The 16,340-nt window shown below is 47.7% G+C and overlaps 1 protein-coding gene across 1 annotated transcript in view; it reads left to right on the forward strand.

Moving 5' to 3' along the window:
• The first annotated feature begins 424 nt into the window (after window positions 1-424).
• Window positions 425-16,340, forward strand: part of Loxl2 (lysyl oxidase like 2) — a 76,956-nt gene continuing 61,040 nt past the window's right edge. Inside the window, exon 1 of the mRNA XM_004848346.3 lies at window positions 425-593. The gene's annotated coding sequence lies outside the window, so the exon portion shown is untranslated. The remainder of the gene's footprint in view (window positions 594-16,340) is intronic.

Here is a 16,340-nt window from a genome sequence, read left to right on the forward strand (position 1 = left end):
GAGCCTATGCGAGATGAATGAAAGTTTCCGAACCCTTTATTTCTTCCATTTTTATTAAGCTTTTATTACGTGCCGGGAGGGCTCGGGTTTTCCGTTGAACAGTTGGATTCGGCACGGGCCACAATGCTGGTAAAAGGGGACATCCAAGAGTTAAATTCGGGGGCACGGCGGGGGAGAGGCAGAGGAGATTCCCGGAGGAAAAGCGCACCCCTCAATGCGCCCCAGCGGCTTCTCAGCCTCCGGAAACCCGGGCGCGAAGACCCAATGGGGGCGGCCATCCCCGCAGAGCCCCCTCCGGCCAGGGAGTGGCCGGGCTCGGATTACAACAAAGGGGGCTGGAGGCCGGGCCTGCCGAGGGGGCGGCCTTCGGGAAAGGGGGTGGGTCCGGGGAGGGGTTTGCTGCCCGCTCCCGTTAAAGAGCAAACCCGAGACTGCAGCGCGCCACTTCCCAAACTTGGGCTCCCCGCGCCTAGCGGTCGGAGGAGTCGGCGTGGCCCCTTGGCTCGGGAAAGGGGTGCCGCGGGGACGGGCGCGGAGAGGGGCCACCGTGGAGAGCCCAGTCCCGGCCCGGCCACAGCGGACCCAGCGACCAAGTAAGAGCGCGCCCCGCGCCACCAGTCCCCCGCGGGTCGGGGGAAAGCGGGAGCGTCGCCCCGGGATCTCGGCCTTGCTCGGGATGCTGGGGCCCGGGCGGCGGCGCAGAGCAAGGGCTTCGTGCTGGAGCGCTGCGGGACGCGCGGGGTCACCGTGCCCTCCAACGCGGCCGCCCCGCCCAGCCCCGCCCGGCCCAGCCCGGCCCAGCCCGGCCGCGGCGGGGGGGCGCTGCAACCGGGGAGCGGGGCCGGCGGATCCTCAGCGCGCACGGGGTGCGTGGAGGGTGCCGCGCGATGCCGGGACGCCGAGGACCGTGCGGTGGCCGCGGTTGTGGCTTTTCAGACGTGGAGCGCGGGGCAGGGGACGTCCTGGAGCCGTGGGTTTGGGGATGTGGACGCGCTGGGCCGAGACGGCTGCGACCCTCCAGTGCGCACAGCCAGGCACTGGGTTTTCTTGCCAGGCGGCTGCAATGGCTCGGCTGCGCGCCAGAGCTCCCCGAGCCCCGCGGGAGGAGAGGCGCGGTCCGCGCGCCAAGTATTCCTTCACCCCCGATCGCCCTGGCTCGTCCGGGGCACAGGACCGTCCTCCGGTAATCGCCCGGAGCGTGCGGAGTAGGAAAGAACACGCACCAGCGAACCCAGGGGTCGTGCGTTCAAGACAGCCTCTGCTAGAGCGAACCCCAGGCTAGGCAGTTAGTCCCGGGGTCCCAGTACCTCCAACTTTCACGCATGCGCTCTCCCCACTGCGCCCCCTTCCTCCCAAGCCCAAATCTAGGAAGGGCAGCCCTCGGGTGTAGCTATCTGCTCGAGGTGTCGCTGTAGCCAGCGTTGGAATAGAAATGGTCAGAAGAGATGAGAAAGGTTCCTCCCTTTCCATCACTTCTCCACCCGACCCCGGCACCCCAAATCGGAGAGAGCTGGGGGCAGGTGCGCAGCAGAACAGGGCTGGGGCCGCGGACTGAGTTACTCAGTGTGGTTCGAAGTCCTCGAGTCCTGATGGGAGGAGAGATACAGCACGGGACAGTCAGAGATATACCCCGAATTAGTTTTATCTCCTAAAATCTCGGAACTGTGGAAGCCTTAAAACAGCCCAGTCCTTGACGTTTCGCAAAGGAGGAAACTTGAACCCTGGTCAGTGCGGGGAACTGAATCCATATCCCTTGCTCCAGAGCCCTCCCTCACCGGCCACGACCTTGTCTGTCCTGGAGATCCCGAAGCCCATTTGTCATCTTTGGGGAATCGCTCTTTATTTATGGCAGCTTGGGTGCTAAATGACCAGGGATGAGGCCTAGAAAGGACAGAGTTCATTCCCCAGGTGAGCTCCCACAGGAGGGCCTGACTCACTGAACCCCTCCTAGAATATATTTTTGATCTCCTTCACTCCTTTGCCCTTTACCCTTATGGCCCCTCCTCCTGGAGTGACCCATCAAACCCATGGCAAAGTATATGCATCTTGTGGGTCCCTGGTGTCTGTCAGAGCTCTCCCCAAGATCAAGACAAGTCTCTTTCCTCTCTCTCTCGCTCTCTCTCTCTCTCTCTCTCTCTCTCTGTGCATTTCCTTGTCTTCATGAGACTCTGTGTTAAAAAGTGACTTGGGTTAAGGTCACTTGGCCATTCATTGGCAAAGCTGAATGTAAGACTCACGTCTGAAGACAAAGCACACATCTGTGTTACTTGTTGCCTGACGTTTTGATGCTTTCCAGACCAGAGATCCTGCAAGGACAGGACACTTCCATTTATTTATCTCCTTCCCAGCACGGCTCCTTGCCTGGCCTCTCCTGGCCTCTCCCAAGCCCTCACCCTCTGACCTCTGAATGACCAATTTGGCAGGGCCTTGTGAAGGAAGCAGATTTTCTCTGCTCTGGATGTAATAATGGTCAGTGAAGCTGATTAATGTCCCGGAAAATTGTGCATTGTTTATTTAGATTTTGATTCTGAAAAATTTCAAATATGCATTAGAAAACAGGGTATAATGAATCCCCACGTACTTCTCAGCCAGCCTCAACATTAACCAACATTTCACCACACTTACATCGTCTGTGCCTTTTCTTTTTCTTTTTTCATTGAAATATTTTAAGACAAATCCATGACATCATGCCGTTTCATCCCCACGTAGTTCAGTGTGATCTCTGAAGGTATTTAGTTACATAACTACCATGCCGTTTTACACCTAAGAAAATGACAAAAATTCTTTGGTATCACTTATTACTCAGTCTATGTTAAAAACTTCTCCCAGTCTTCCCCGCAAAGTGTTCTTTTTATAGTTGATCTGAGTTCTGTGGATTATATGTTATGCCAACTATGTTATTCCTTTCAAACCACTTTGCTATCCACTATATCATTTGATTCTTACAATGTCCCACTAACAAGTGAGGCGGGTATTGTTAAATTCATTTTATGCCACTGAAACTTGAAAAGAGGGTGGTTTTCCAGATGGCACAGGATGGCACAGCTGGTGGCGATAGAAGCCAGCATCCTCCTGTCCCACACACCCCTGGACATTGGGACTTCTAGTGCTTGCTGCTCTGGGATAGCAGCAGCTTGCTACAGACTTCACTTTAGCTTGGGCTCCATCCTGAGCAGAATCCTTGCATAACCATTTAGTAATCGACTGTTTGTTGCTTGAGATAAAAGAGCCTCAAAGCCAGGAAGCCTGGGGATTTGTTTCCCAGCTTAGTGTAAAACTGTAGGAAAGCAACTTGCCTCCCAAGGGCTGCAGGCTGGAGAATATTATCCTTTTGAGTTCCCTGGTTTCTCCATCTTGAAGTAAGATGTGAGAAGTGACTGCAGCTGGGATTCCTAGAAGAAACAAAGTCCCCAGGAGGAAATCTGGTGGGGAACAAATCACCCCTCTTTGACCGTCACCTGGATATTTTGGCAGCTGGCATCTTCATGCAGATGCCCCTGACCCCAGTGACAGGGAAGGACCGGAAGTATAAATTTCCCCTGAAGTCTTTAGTTATGGACAGCTTTGTTTATTCTGCCATTGTCTGGTGAGGATCTACAACAGCAGAGCATTTTGCTTTTAGCATTTTTTTTCCATTAAGTTCATCATTGGGAATCTGTACTTGTACATAATATATCTAGGTTCTTGTTTTTCCCATTCCACTTCCCTCCTTTCCACCCCTCCCTATTTACAGAATGCTTTTAACATTTTTATTGGTTGTGTTTATTTGCTTCTGCAATGGGGTGAGAAGAAGACATTTTTATGTCATATTAATAAGGCTCATAAGTTGGAGCCCCCCTTCCTTGGCAGGCAATGCGGGGAAAAGGATTTTGTTCCTGGACTCCTACATTATCTGTTGCTGTATTTGTTGCACATACATATGCCAGAGAAAGAACAGATTTTCCACAATACAGTCAGGGGCAGATAAGTTGGCTGATGCAACTCATTGCCCAACCGGGGGACCTCAAAAGGGGCAGGACATTCAGCTTAGACCACACTGTTTTCTGACACCCTCAATTCCCTTCTGCCTTAGCTAAGAGGCTGTCTCCACTGGGGCAGACTGTCAAGGTGGGTCCACATCAGCAGCTGCACCAGCGAGAGCATGATTGCTTCTTTGTTTTACAATTTTGGAACCCTTGGGGAAGTATGTTCCCTATTCCTGGGGGCTTTGTGGCTTAAGAAGAGCAGCTTGTCATTACCATTGTTCATTTCCTTCTAGAGAAAAGCTTTTGTGGTCAGTATGCCTGGCAGTCATACTCTGATGGGCCATGAGGTCTCAGATGAAGTGGCTGCAGCCCACCCTGCTCTAAGGCCACAAGAAACAGCAAGGGTAGCAGCTATAGGCTAGAAAATAGGTTCAGTGGCTGTCCACAGAGATGAAGCAGCAGGTGCATCTCTTTATGGTCTTTATGGTCTTTTAGGTTGGAGCCCCACCATCCTAGTTCTCCTGCAGATGCACTCCCAGCCTCGAGCGCAGTATGTGCTCAGCAGGGGAGACAACCTGGCCAGGTGTGTTCTCTGGCCTCCCACACAGTGCATGAGAGAAGCCTCTAGGTACCAGAACCACCTTTTCGGATTAGCCACTTGTTTCAGGATGATACAGCCCAGTGGTGATAGTTTGTATAAGGTACCTGTCCAGAGTTCTAAAAAGTATTTTGCATTTTCCTTGGAAGAAACAATGTTACCAGGAAAGTTATGTTTGGGAAATAAGGATGTTGAAGCAAGGACAGTTTTAGGCAGCTCATGAGGATGTGGTTAACATCACAGCTGATCACAAGTTCTCAACCAAGGCTCTTGGATCCCTTTAGGATTTTATTGAGTTACAGGTAGTCCCCTGTGGATTTGCAAATTCAACCAACTGCAGATCGAAAACCACATTTTATTCTGAAAATTTCCCAAAAGCACAATTTCAGTTTGCCCTGCGCTGAGTACTATGTGGGATCCATGTAAATGAAGTGATGTGTGGGCATTGTATTAGGTATTATTGTTCATCTAGACATAGATGATTTAAAGTTTATAGGTGCGTGTGTGTAAGCACTGTGCAAATACTGTGCCGTTTTATACAGGGAAGTGAGCATCCGAAGCTTTTGGTGTTCAAGGGAGGTCCTGGAACTCATCCCCACAGATACCAAGGACACTGTATGTTATGTCCAGATGGCAGTGTGTTCTCTCTTTAGCTTTTTTCTTTGCTAGGATTCACACCAGACAGGCACATTCAGCTGCTCCATGGATGACCTGGGCAACAGCGACCTTTTGTTCTCCTAGATGACTTGCCAACAGAGAGTTAAGAGTATCTTCTGCAGAAGCAATGCGATGTGTCTACACAATGTGCACAGTATGGGAAGGTGGCATATCAGTGAACAGCCTAATGCTGTGAACAACTGAATTTGCAACTTTTTTTTTTTTTTGGCAGTGCTAGGATCTGAACCGAATCTCAAGGCCTTGGTACTGAGCTACATCCCCTGCTCTTTGTTGTTGTTGTTGTTTGTTTGTTTGTTTTTGTTTTGTTCTGTTGTTTGAGATAGGGTCTTGCTAAGTTGCCCAGGCTGAGCTCCATCTTGCATTTCTTCTGCCTCAGCCTCCCAGAGCACTGGGATTACAGACTTGTGCCACTGCACCCTACTGCAGCTTATTTATAATGGCCTTGAACTTGGACCCAGGAACTTCTCCCATGCATCCTTGTCCTGATCTACTATCGGTGGCCCTGGAGAAACCTACCACAGGTTTTCAGAGGGCCTGCATAACTCAAAGGTCTAGCAAGAAAAGTAAATTTCTAAATATCTTTCTAAAACTTCTTTACAGCAAATACAAATATTGAAATAAAGCGCATTTTTAAAATGAACCTTTTTTCAAGAATAGTGTACATAGGTAAAATAATATTGCATCTGTGTTTACCTGGATAATCATTTTAGTTGCACTGGTTTTTATTGTAGTAAATATACATAACAAAATTCACCACTTTAACCACTTTTAAGTGCAGTTTAGAGGCATTCAGTACACTCACCTTGTTATACTTCCATTACCACTGTCCATCTGCTTAACTTCTTCACCTTCCAAAATGCAAATTTGTAAGCATTAAACACCAACTTGCCATTTCCCCATCCCGGAGCCACCATTCTACCTTGTCCTTGTGGGTTGGACTGCTCTAGCTACCTCATACAAAGGGGATTTTGCAGTATTTCTTCTTCTGTGACTGGCTTGTGTCACTTAGCGAGGTTCTTCCACAGTGTAGCATGAGTCAGACTGTCCTGCCTCTTATGGCTGAATAGCATTCCATTGTGCATTTATAGCACACCTGGTTTATCTGCTCACCCACCGATGGGCATTTGGAGATAGCACTACTGTGAACATTGGTGCACAAATACCTGTTATGTGTAAACTTCTACCAAGTCTGCCAGTCCTTGTAACTACCACCTAGATGAAGAACACCAGGAGGCCACGAGTTTGAGGAAAGCATTTAAGAGTAAAGGCTTTCTAGCCTACACAGGGCTGCTTCAGATAAACCTTGAGGTCTTGGGATTGGATATTCAATTGCTCCGCCATGATAGGGTTTGGAAGAGGTGTTTGAAAGCCACAGTTTATACTCCAGAAGTCCTCCAGATTGGCTTAAATAGTTTCTTTCTGTGTGGGTCCAAGGAAGGAAGGACAACACTGTGGGTTGCAGGTGGCTGTCTTGGGTGTGACCACGATATCTCATTCTTTGGTGTTCAAATCCGCAGGGAGAAATCCTGTTCTTTCATCAGCTTCTGCTGGAGCTCTGGTCTTCAGCAGAATTCTTGGGTCCTGCCCCGCCCTCCTGCCTCCCTTCCCCTCCTCTCCCGTCCTTTCCCATCTGGTCTTCCTTCATGCTCTTCTGAACTAAAATGATCTGTTGGTGACTCCCTGCATGCCTGGCACCCTGGCCATTGCAGCAGGAGACACAGGAACAAGAGAGACATGATATTTGATATATGCATTTAGAGATAAACCTTCAGTCAAGAGTAATATCCTCATGCCTGGCAACTAACCCCATGGTGCCCGCCTAGAGCCAACAGCAGCCCCAGAATGCTGGCTGAGCATTTGTAGAGTTTGGGCTGGCAGCAGCACAGAGTATGGAGAGGAGGAAACCTGGATTCCATCAGGCTCCCTGGAGTTGGAGCTATTGCGCTCATGTGTGCCGATAACCATGTCGGAGGATGATTCTAAACCTCCTTGAAACTGCCCAGAAGTCATGTGCTCACAGCATTCTGCTGAACGATCCATAGGGACCGCGTTGGTGACCAAGAAGAAAAAGCTGAATTTTAGACATCAGTGAAACCTGCAGGGTTTCTCATCTTTCGCAGTTTTCTCAAATTGATGTTCCTGAGGTGCTTTTGTTGTATTTTGCTGTGCTTGGCTTCAAAGTCACCATCCTCCTGCCTCAGCCTCCTGAGTAGCAGGGATTACAGTGGGTGCCAGCACCTCCAACAAAGTGTGTTTTTTCTTCCTGGCGGCTCTCAGAGCCACACCCACCTTTTCTACTGATTTTCATCATCCATTGTCCTAGTGTCATGACACATTGTGACATATGTCATGATGTCACCCCTCCCTGGCACCTGGAGAGTTGCCATTGTCTCCTAACCAGCTGTTTTCCCTCGGCCTGAATCCATGCAAAACTAGAGCAGAACTTTTTAAAAAATCAATTTCCCTTTTCGAAAGCCATCTCTTAGCTCCTTGTAGCTCCCCGCCACCTCCCCTCGTGTAACTGCTGATCTCTGCTCTGTTATAGAAAAGGTAAACAGCTGGATTCTTTCAGAAATCTGCCTACCTTCAAGGCTGGACACCTAGCCCCACCCCTGTACTAATAGGGCACACAGTTACATCCCTGTAAGCACAGTCATTATAACCTTTAAGGAACTGTATGCCCTCAAAGACACAGATGAGACTGACAACCGTTCCCATAAACAAAGTTCATGATGCCCTGTTCTCACAAGATTTACAAGGAACAAAACTGTCATCTTGTGAGATGTGACTAACCTTTCTGTTTGCTTCTATAACCACCATACCCAGCTTTATGTCACTCGAAAGACCACCCCCTTTTAGAAAATGTATAAAACCCCAAAACAAGAGTCCAACTGAGTCCTGGTGCACCAGTAAATCCTCCTGATTCCCATTGGGCCTCTCTTGCCCTTTCAGAATTGCACAGCTGAGCCCAGCCAGCTTCCCTGATGTGGCAGTTGGTGGCTCTGCTGTTGCTCCCTAGGCTCCTGGATGGCAACAGCACTGCCACGGGCAGCAGGATCCCAGGTCTCAGGCTCTTAAGTTTGAGCACAGCACGCTTCTCCCACCTCCCCATGGAGCCAGACACTTCCAGACAAGTGGAATATGGGGCTGTGGCCTGTGCTAGCTACTCCTTCTGTCTCTCAGCCCTCTGTCTTTGGCTCTCATCCAGGAGCACAGACCTGAAAAATTGACTTTTGCCCCAGGGCGCATGGCTCAGATGAGAGCTTGGTCCAGCAGCCTCTGAGTTGCAAAAGGTGTCCAAAGCCGGAGTGAGTCCGTCTAATGACCAGGCACTACGTAAGGCACAAGGCAAGCTAAACAGGGAGGCTGGGGAGGATGTCACTGCGGGGCTGAGCTGACCGATCATCTCAGAAAAACTGGTTTGTGCGTCTTGCCAGCCCAGGACTCCTACCATTTCCCGCCTAATTTGCCCATCTGATCCCCAACTCCCAACTCTCTAAGGCCCTCCGTGCCTGTGTCTGTGCCTGGACCAGGCCTTGGGTCTTCTTCTCCAGGAACTGGGCACAGTGCGGCCCATCTCTGCAAAATTGCTCCCCCTCCCTTTACACTTACTGGATTGCTTCCCAAGTCTGTATATCATTCTGGGCCTCACTTCTGCCCACCTCCCTTCCTGTCTTTGGTGGACTTCAACATCTTCCAGGTGGCACAGAAACTCAGCACAATTTGGTTCTGATGTGAGTTCTAAGAAATAGTGTGTAGCTAAAAGTTGTGTGTGTGTGTGTGTGTGTGTGTGTGTGTTGGGGGTTTTGGAATGATGGTTAAAACTTGCCACCAAAGTGACATGTTTAGAATGGCTGAAAGGTACAGTGATGTCCCCCTGGATTTTGTCCAGATTGTTCCCAATTTTAAATTGAACTAGTTATCACCTGTTCAACAGTGGCTAGGAACCAGCCACAATATCAGTTACCTTTTACTTCTTATGTAACCCATTCAGCCCAAGATTTCTCTCTTTGGAGTCTGGGGGCCCTCTCGGATGTTGGCCCCATGTTTTTCTAATTGTGTGTCAGCCTGTAGTCTAAACATGTTTTCATTTTTCTTAGGGGCTGGGGGTTGGGTAAATTGAACCTGAATGTCATCATTGTTATACTCAGTTTCTACATTGCCTCAAGTACTAATTGAGGATTTTCTCTGTCCTTTCTTTACCACCTACATGTTGGAGAGGTCAGATGTGCCTCTTACAGACATTATATATATTTGGCTTTTGCTTTCTGATCCAATCCAAGAGTCCCCAGTAGACACAATTTAAAGTGTTTCAAATTGTACCTTCAACCTCCCCAGGAAGCAGCCTGGTCAAGATGAGATTCCACCCAGAGCTGAGGTGGGCTGTGGGAAGCCCTGATTGGTCATAACAAATTACGCCAATAAAGGCCTCTTTTTGGAAGCTGAAAAATATTCAGCTTTGTATGCCTCCCTTCTTACCACTCCACTGTGCCCTCAGTATTCCTGCTCTGTGGCCAGAAACAGACAGGACTGAGTGGAATCCTTGGCTGGGGGCCAAACGGACCAGCCCTGGCCAAGCCTGGTGTCAAAGTCTCCATTCTTGTCTGAGGTGGTTCAGAAGGGCCGCCTCGTCCCCCACCCGGTTCTCCCATCCTCCAAGCCACCCTGTTCATCCAAGACAGCCTCCTTCCACCACGGAATGTGTCCATGTGGCCGGAGGCAGCAGGGATCACTGCACTGGGACACGGTGACCAAGGACCATTCATTACTCCTGTTGGAATCCCAGGCAGGGAGGCCCCTAGCCCACCCCACCCCAAATCTGAATGCTGGCATCTGGCAGAGATGTCAAGTGGAGCATTCTGTCTGGGTGAGAGAATGCAACTGAGCTCCGGCCTCACTGTTAAGCCCCAGTCCTCAGCAGTGTGGGCACTGTGCCTGCTGAGAAGTGGCATGGTTGTTTATGCTGTGCTTCAAATTCGGGCCAGACAGGATCATAACTGGGAGCTCCAGGGTATGAGATGTGGAGCAAGTGCTGGCAGCAATGAGTCACCTGCCTACCCACCAGGGAAGCCACAGGACAGTTGCACACCCTGCTGTAGGAAAGGGGTCCTGCTGTAGCAAAGTCCTAGGCCCAGGTGTTCACGTTGGAGGAGTGGACAGTTACAAGGATCAGATGATGATCATGTTGAGTAACAGCAGCGTTGAAAGCCAAAGGCACAATGTCCAAATACAGCCTCTAATTTTATAATGTGATTATACCCCTCCATCTGTGCATATCTAAATATTATAACAATTGGTGACTAGCAATTAGTTGGTCCTGTGGGTTGCTGCAAAGTCAGTGTCAGTAGTAGGAGGTGACACTTGGGGTTTTGTCAACGGCCAATGCCCAATTTGCTTTTCGGAAAGGATTGTTAGGCAGGCAAGTTCCACGTCACAGAATGTCGTTTGCTGGTGGATGATGAAATGATTTAAAAGGAACTGCTTTTGGAGGAAGAAAAAAATGTGAGCAGCCCCAAAGAAATCTCAGTACTCAGAGTCCCCCAGCTGCCCTTTCACATTCCTTCCTAGGCAGACTGACTCCGCCTCTGGAGAGTGAGTCACCTACAAGAGGGCCCTGCAGGTTCCAGCTGTGCATTTTCCTCTTTCCCTTTTAGAGCCCTGTTGGGTCAAAATTACCGAACACTTCAGAAGGGATTTTCCTATATCCATCCATTATCAGTACAAAGCCATTGCTGGAGTTAGAGATCAGGATTCCAGAATGTAGTGGAAAGATCCTGAGCGGGCAGCTTAGTCAGGGTCAAAGATGTCCTCCCGTGCCTCCCATGAGTGATGTTTGTCAGATCATTGCTGCAGTTTAGCACCTGCCTCTTATAAAGCATACATGAAGAGGCCTTTCTATTTAGGTCATTAAGCTCTTCTCCAATCACGGATACTCTGTAATGTGCATTTCTGGTTCCCAAGCAAGGCACTGGAGAGCCGGAGCCGGAAGGAACTGCCAAGGCTCATCTTTGGGAGCTCTCAGTTCCCCAGCCGACACTTTGAGAAAATGAAGGTTGTGCTTAGACACAGCCTCGGTGCTAGACAGCTAGGCATCAACTGGTCGTGTAGATAGCCCTTGAATAGGCTGACCGGAATCTAGCAGCAGCACCTGTTTGAACCAAGAGATATCAGCTGATTTTTTTTTGGCTACCTACTATGGGCCAACAGCTTGAGGAAGATGATGTTTGATTTTTACAACAGTCCTAAAGTGTAGGTGCTCCATGCTTTCCCTTGAAAAAGTTGTTTTTTTAAGTCTACATTGTTAGTATTTATGCAGGAAATTCTGGGGCTTAGAAAACCAAGTTGTGCTTGAGTATCAATAGCTTTTTTTTTTCCTTCCAATTTTAGGGATTGAACGCAGAGCCTTTGCACTGAGCTGCATCCCCAGATCGATCGATCGATCAATCTTATCTATCATTTTTCTTTCTTTTTTAAAATTTTGTTACAAAGTCTTGCTAAATCACTAAGTTGCCCAGGCTGGGCTCAAACTTGCTGTCATTCTGCCTCAGCCACCATACCCAGCTAGAATGTCAGTAGAAATGTCTAGAAAGTAGTGAGATGCAATTTGAACCTGGTTTCTCATGGCTCTAACATATTAGTCCTTGCTACTTAGCATCAGCAGAGAATTGGCCATGCATACACCTCATTGCATGTGGAAAAGGACACGTGGCTGTCTGAATGGTCCCTGAACACAAGGCAAGAATGGTGTACAGGAACTTGGAGAAGGTGTGCTGATGTTTGTCAGGAATAACTGGGCCCCCACGCCCAGCTGTGTGAAGGAATTCTCTCTCCATCTCTCAGACACTCCTGTTGTCTGAGAGCTTATGCTGTTATCAACTCTGTGAACATGGTAGGCTAGAATGGTTTGAATTGAATGTAATTATATCCTCAACTGCTTAGTCACAAGCTCAGTGACAAAGTATTGGGGACATAATTTACCACTTTCTGATAAGCCACAGTCAGGCTTCTTCTGACAGCCACTGGCTTTTCTTCCGTCTGTCAAATACTTCAATGCTTAGAGGTCATGCTCTGAGCAAGCCACTCTAAAGTAACTAAGACAGCCTGCTGCACATTTCTGAGTCCCTGCTCAGATAAGGTGGGTCTTCCTCATGGGCCACAGACCCCCAGATGCCTGTGAACTCTCAGCGCTGCTGGCTCTGTGTGAACTGAGCTACAGGAATCCTTGGCCTTCATCTGCGTTCGGCTGGCCCAGTTGGCAGGCTCTGTCTGCTTGCATTCAGGGTTGAGGATTCTGGGTTTTCCATGATGCATGGTGATGCGGCTTCATGGTGCAGACTCTTCCTGGACTATGGATGCAAAGGGGCCGCATCAGACATCTGCAATGAGGACTACCTAGATCAGGTCATCTTGCTGTCTGACCCTTTCCCAACTGTGGCACTGTGAGGTGTCTGCATTCAGGCTTCTGTTTCTTTTGTGAAACTGAAGGTCTCTGACCAAGAACTGATAGAGCAGGTATGAAGACACAAAGTGGTCTTCTACAAGTCCAGATGCCTTCAAATGTCCAGAAGAACAGATGGGGAACAGACCATAATTGTTTATAATCAAGCATCCAAAAAGGCAAGAGACACAGGGTGCTTTGGTTTGAATCAGAAGGCAGTGTGGCCGGGGCCCTGTGGTCAGCAAGTCCCACCTCTCGAGGTCCCTGTTCATCTGAGATGCCTGATAGTCCCTCCCTGTATGGGTTGGATGGATGCCAGCATGGGGAGTGAATCTTAAAAGCAAATATGGAAAACCCTCAGTAGAAAAAGGCAGGAAAACATGGTCTCCAAAGAAAGAAACTCAGGTGGGGAAGAAATGTTGAAAGTCCCTGGTGATAAAAGCAATGCCAGTTAAAACAAAATATCCTTTTTCTGTCATCAGATGGAGGAAAGTTGGAAAACACAGTCATGGCCACTTTTTTAAGTTTGGGGGAAATTACCTACAGCTGGCCATGTGTAAATTGGCACAGTCTTTCTAGGAGGCAGTTAATATAATTTTGCAAAAGTGTTGACTTTGTATATACACTTTGCCCCAGCAGTTTTACTTCTAGGAATTTATCCCAAGATTATGCAAAGTTTCAGCAACAAGGATATTCATTGCAACAATATGTGTGGCAATTAAAAAAAATTGAAAGCATGGTTCTATGCTATAGCCATACAACTGAATGCTATGTAATAAAACCCTTATAAAATAGTCACTGAGGCAGAATGTTTATGGTGTGCTGTTCAACATGAATAGCAGTTTATGAAGCAATCTGGACAAAATGATTCCAATTGTTTAAATGAAATATGTACAAAAAAGACCCGAAGAGACATACCACAAGTTTGATACTGCTTACCCACAACGGTGGTGTTGCAAATTATTTCCTTTCTTTCACCAGTTCAGATTTTTCCAGATTTTTAACATCAGCTTGTATGACTTTCACAAATAAGAGGGGGGAATCCATTACAGTTATTTTTAAAAGCAGAAAGAAGCAGCTGGGTCTAATATGTTATAATTCCCCAGAGGCGGGAGTAGGAAAAGGCTCCCAAAAGGAAGAACAAGATCCAGAAGCCTTTTCTAAGGAAGATTAGGCACTGGACATGACATTCCCGATGACTGGACAGACCAGGGGAAGGGTGGGGCAGTTTATAGATACACAAATCCAGAGATTTGTAGTTCTTTGCAAAAACTGCAAGATTACCTACACTCCCTTTTTTCTGGAACTGGATTAGAGGATCTAGATGCCTCTGAAGCCCTTGTGTGGAGAGGCCAGGGGGAGGCAGGTGTTGGGACAGCAGACAGAGCACCGATGAGGGGCACAGCCCAGCAGCCTGGTGCCCACGTGCACGTCCTGGCTTGTACTTTACATCGGTGCAAGCTTGGGCAATTTACTGAGCCTCTGTGTACCTCAGTTTCCTCCTAAAGATAGTAATCTGCCTACCGCATCTGGTGATGAAACACCGGGGTACAGTAACCTCCCCTTATCTGCAGGGAAGTGTTGTAAGACCCCCACCCGCAGTGCCTGAAACTGCAGGTAGTGTAGTGCTGGACTCAGTATATCCCATGCTTTTTTCCCTATCGAGACATACCTGTGCTGAAGTTTCATTGTAAATTAGACACAGTAAGAGATCAACAGTCTCTCTCTCAACAACATACTGTGCCATACCTACCCTTCTGACATGCATTTCTTTTTCAGTCTTCACAATTTCATGGATACAAGATTTATTCTTAGCTGGGGAAGTTGCTCAGTAGTGGAGGGCTTGCCTAGCATGCCCAGGGCCCTTGGTTTAGTCCCCATCCTCAAAAAAGACAGAGAGAAAAGGGGAGAGAGAGAGAGAGGATTTGTTCTTTCTGTAGATCTTAGCAACTTCAGCATATAACTTTATTCTCTTCTTTTAAGTTGAAAACTTTCACTTTTTCACTTGAAAGAAGCACTTTATGGCTTCTCTTCGATGTGCCTAGTTGCCAGCATTATTACCTATGAGCTTTGGGGCCATTCTTAAGTCAAATAGTGGTTACTTAACAAGTACTGAAGCATTGGGAAACCTATCAGTCATAAGATAAGCTACTAAGTAACTCATGGAGGTCATGTGTACCACGAAGATGCAAGTTACCATGGATACAGGGATTATTCACAGCTGGGGCCAGATAGAGCAAGGTGTGGCACAAGATTTCACCACTACTCAGAACAGCTGCTCAGTTGAAGACTAACAAATTATTTTTATCATTTTCTCCTTTAATATTTTTGGATTGCAGTTGACTGTGAATAACTAAAACTGCAGTCAAAGGTTACCGCTGTTTTATGAATATAGAGGGTGCTTTATAAAGTTAGCAGTTTGTAAATCACTCTGCTTGATCCTTGGGAAATCACTGCCTCTCTGCCTTTAATGTCCACAAGATGAGAATACAGGGGACAGAGTAGAAATGAAAACCCTTTTGTACTTCAGTGTCGCATCACCTAGACTCAGAGAAGTCGGTCCTTGAATGTTCATTGGTACCCTGTGGGTACCCAAAGCTACACTGTCGGCTTCATGCTAGTGCCACAGCACAGACACTTCTGCTTCGCTTACTACAGAGCCCACATGTGTAGAATCCCAATAAGTGTTTGATGAATGAATAAATGAATGTGGTATGGGGCTGGATGGAGATTAGCAGTCACAGATTTATTTCCTTATTCATCACTTCCAAATACTTGGGGATTTCTGTTTGCCGTGGTTTGAATATGATTTGAGTGTGTCCCCAAAGGAGTCATGTGTCGAAATTTCATCTCCTTTGTGTTGCATTAAAGAAGTGGAGCCTTTGGGAGACTACTAGGATTAGATAAAATTATTATGGTGGTGCCCCCATGACTGAATCCTAGCGGCTTTATAGGAAAAGGGAGAGATCACTGTGAGTTGGAGATCAGCCTGGGCCACGTAGGAGTTCAAGCCAGCCTGCACTACATTGTGAGACCCTGTCTTGGAAAACAATTAAGAAAAGAAGAAGAGGCTGAGAGATCAGAAGAGACACACGTGCGCTCCCAGTCTGTTGCCATGCGATCCCTGTGCCACCTGTGGACTCTGCCAGCAGATGCAACCCTTTGACCTTGAACTTCCAAGGTCATGAACCAGAAGGAGCCATTTTTCTATATAATTTACCCAGTCTTTACTTTTGTGTTATGAGAAACAGAAAACATACATACACCAGCTTTTCTTTTATTATGGGTTTATGGCATAATTCTAGTCTGGTCAGACGGTACATTCTGTATGATTTCATTGCTTGTGTTAAGATTTGCTTTATGGTTCAACTGGGGTTCATTTTAGGAAATCTTCCATGTGTCCTTCAAGTGAATCTGTCCTGTGAAGACTGTGTATAAACATGTGCGAATTCAGTCAGGTTTGTTGATCGTGTCATTTGCGTCTTCAGGGACATGATTTTCCTGCGTTTCTGATGTCAGTCACTGACAGAGGTGTGTAAAATCTCCAGTGTGATTATGGAGTGATCTGTTTTTTCCTTTTAGTCCTGTGAATATTTTATTTCATGTGTATTGGGGTGATGCTTATAAATGTACCAGAATTGTATATTCTGGGGGATTGGCT

The sequence above is a fragment of the Heterocephalus glaber genome, unplaced genomic scaffold (genome assembly GCF_053883595.1).
Source record: "Heterocephalus glaber isolate CG9 unplaced genomic scaffold, H.glaber_assembly_v1.0 deba00001460, whole genome shotgun sequence".
In the NCBI taxonomy this organism is placed as follows: domain Eukaryota; kingdom Metazoa; phylum Chordata; class Mammalia; order Rodentia; family Bathyergidae; genus Heterocephalus; species Heterocephalus glaber.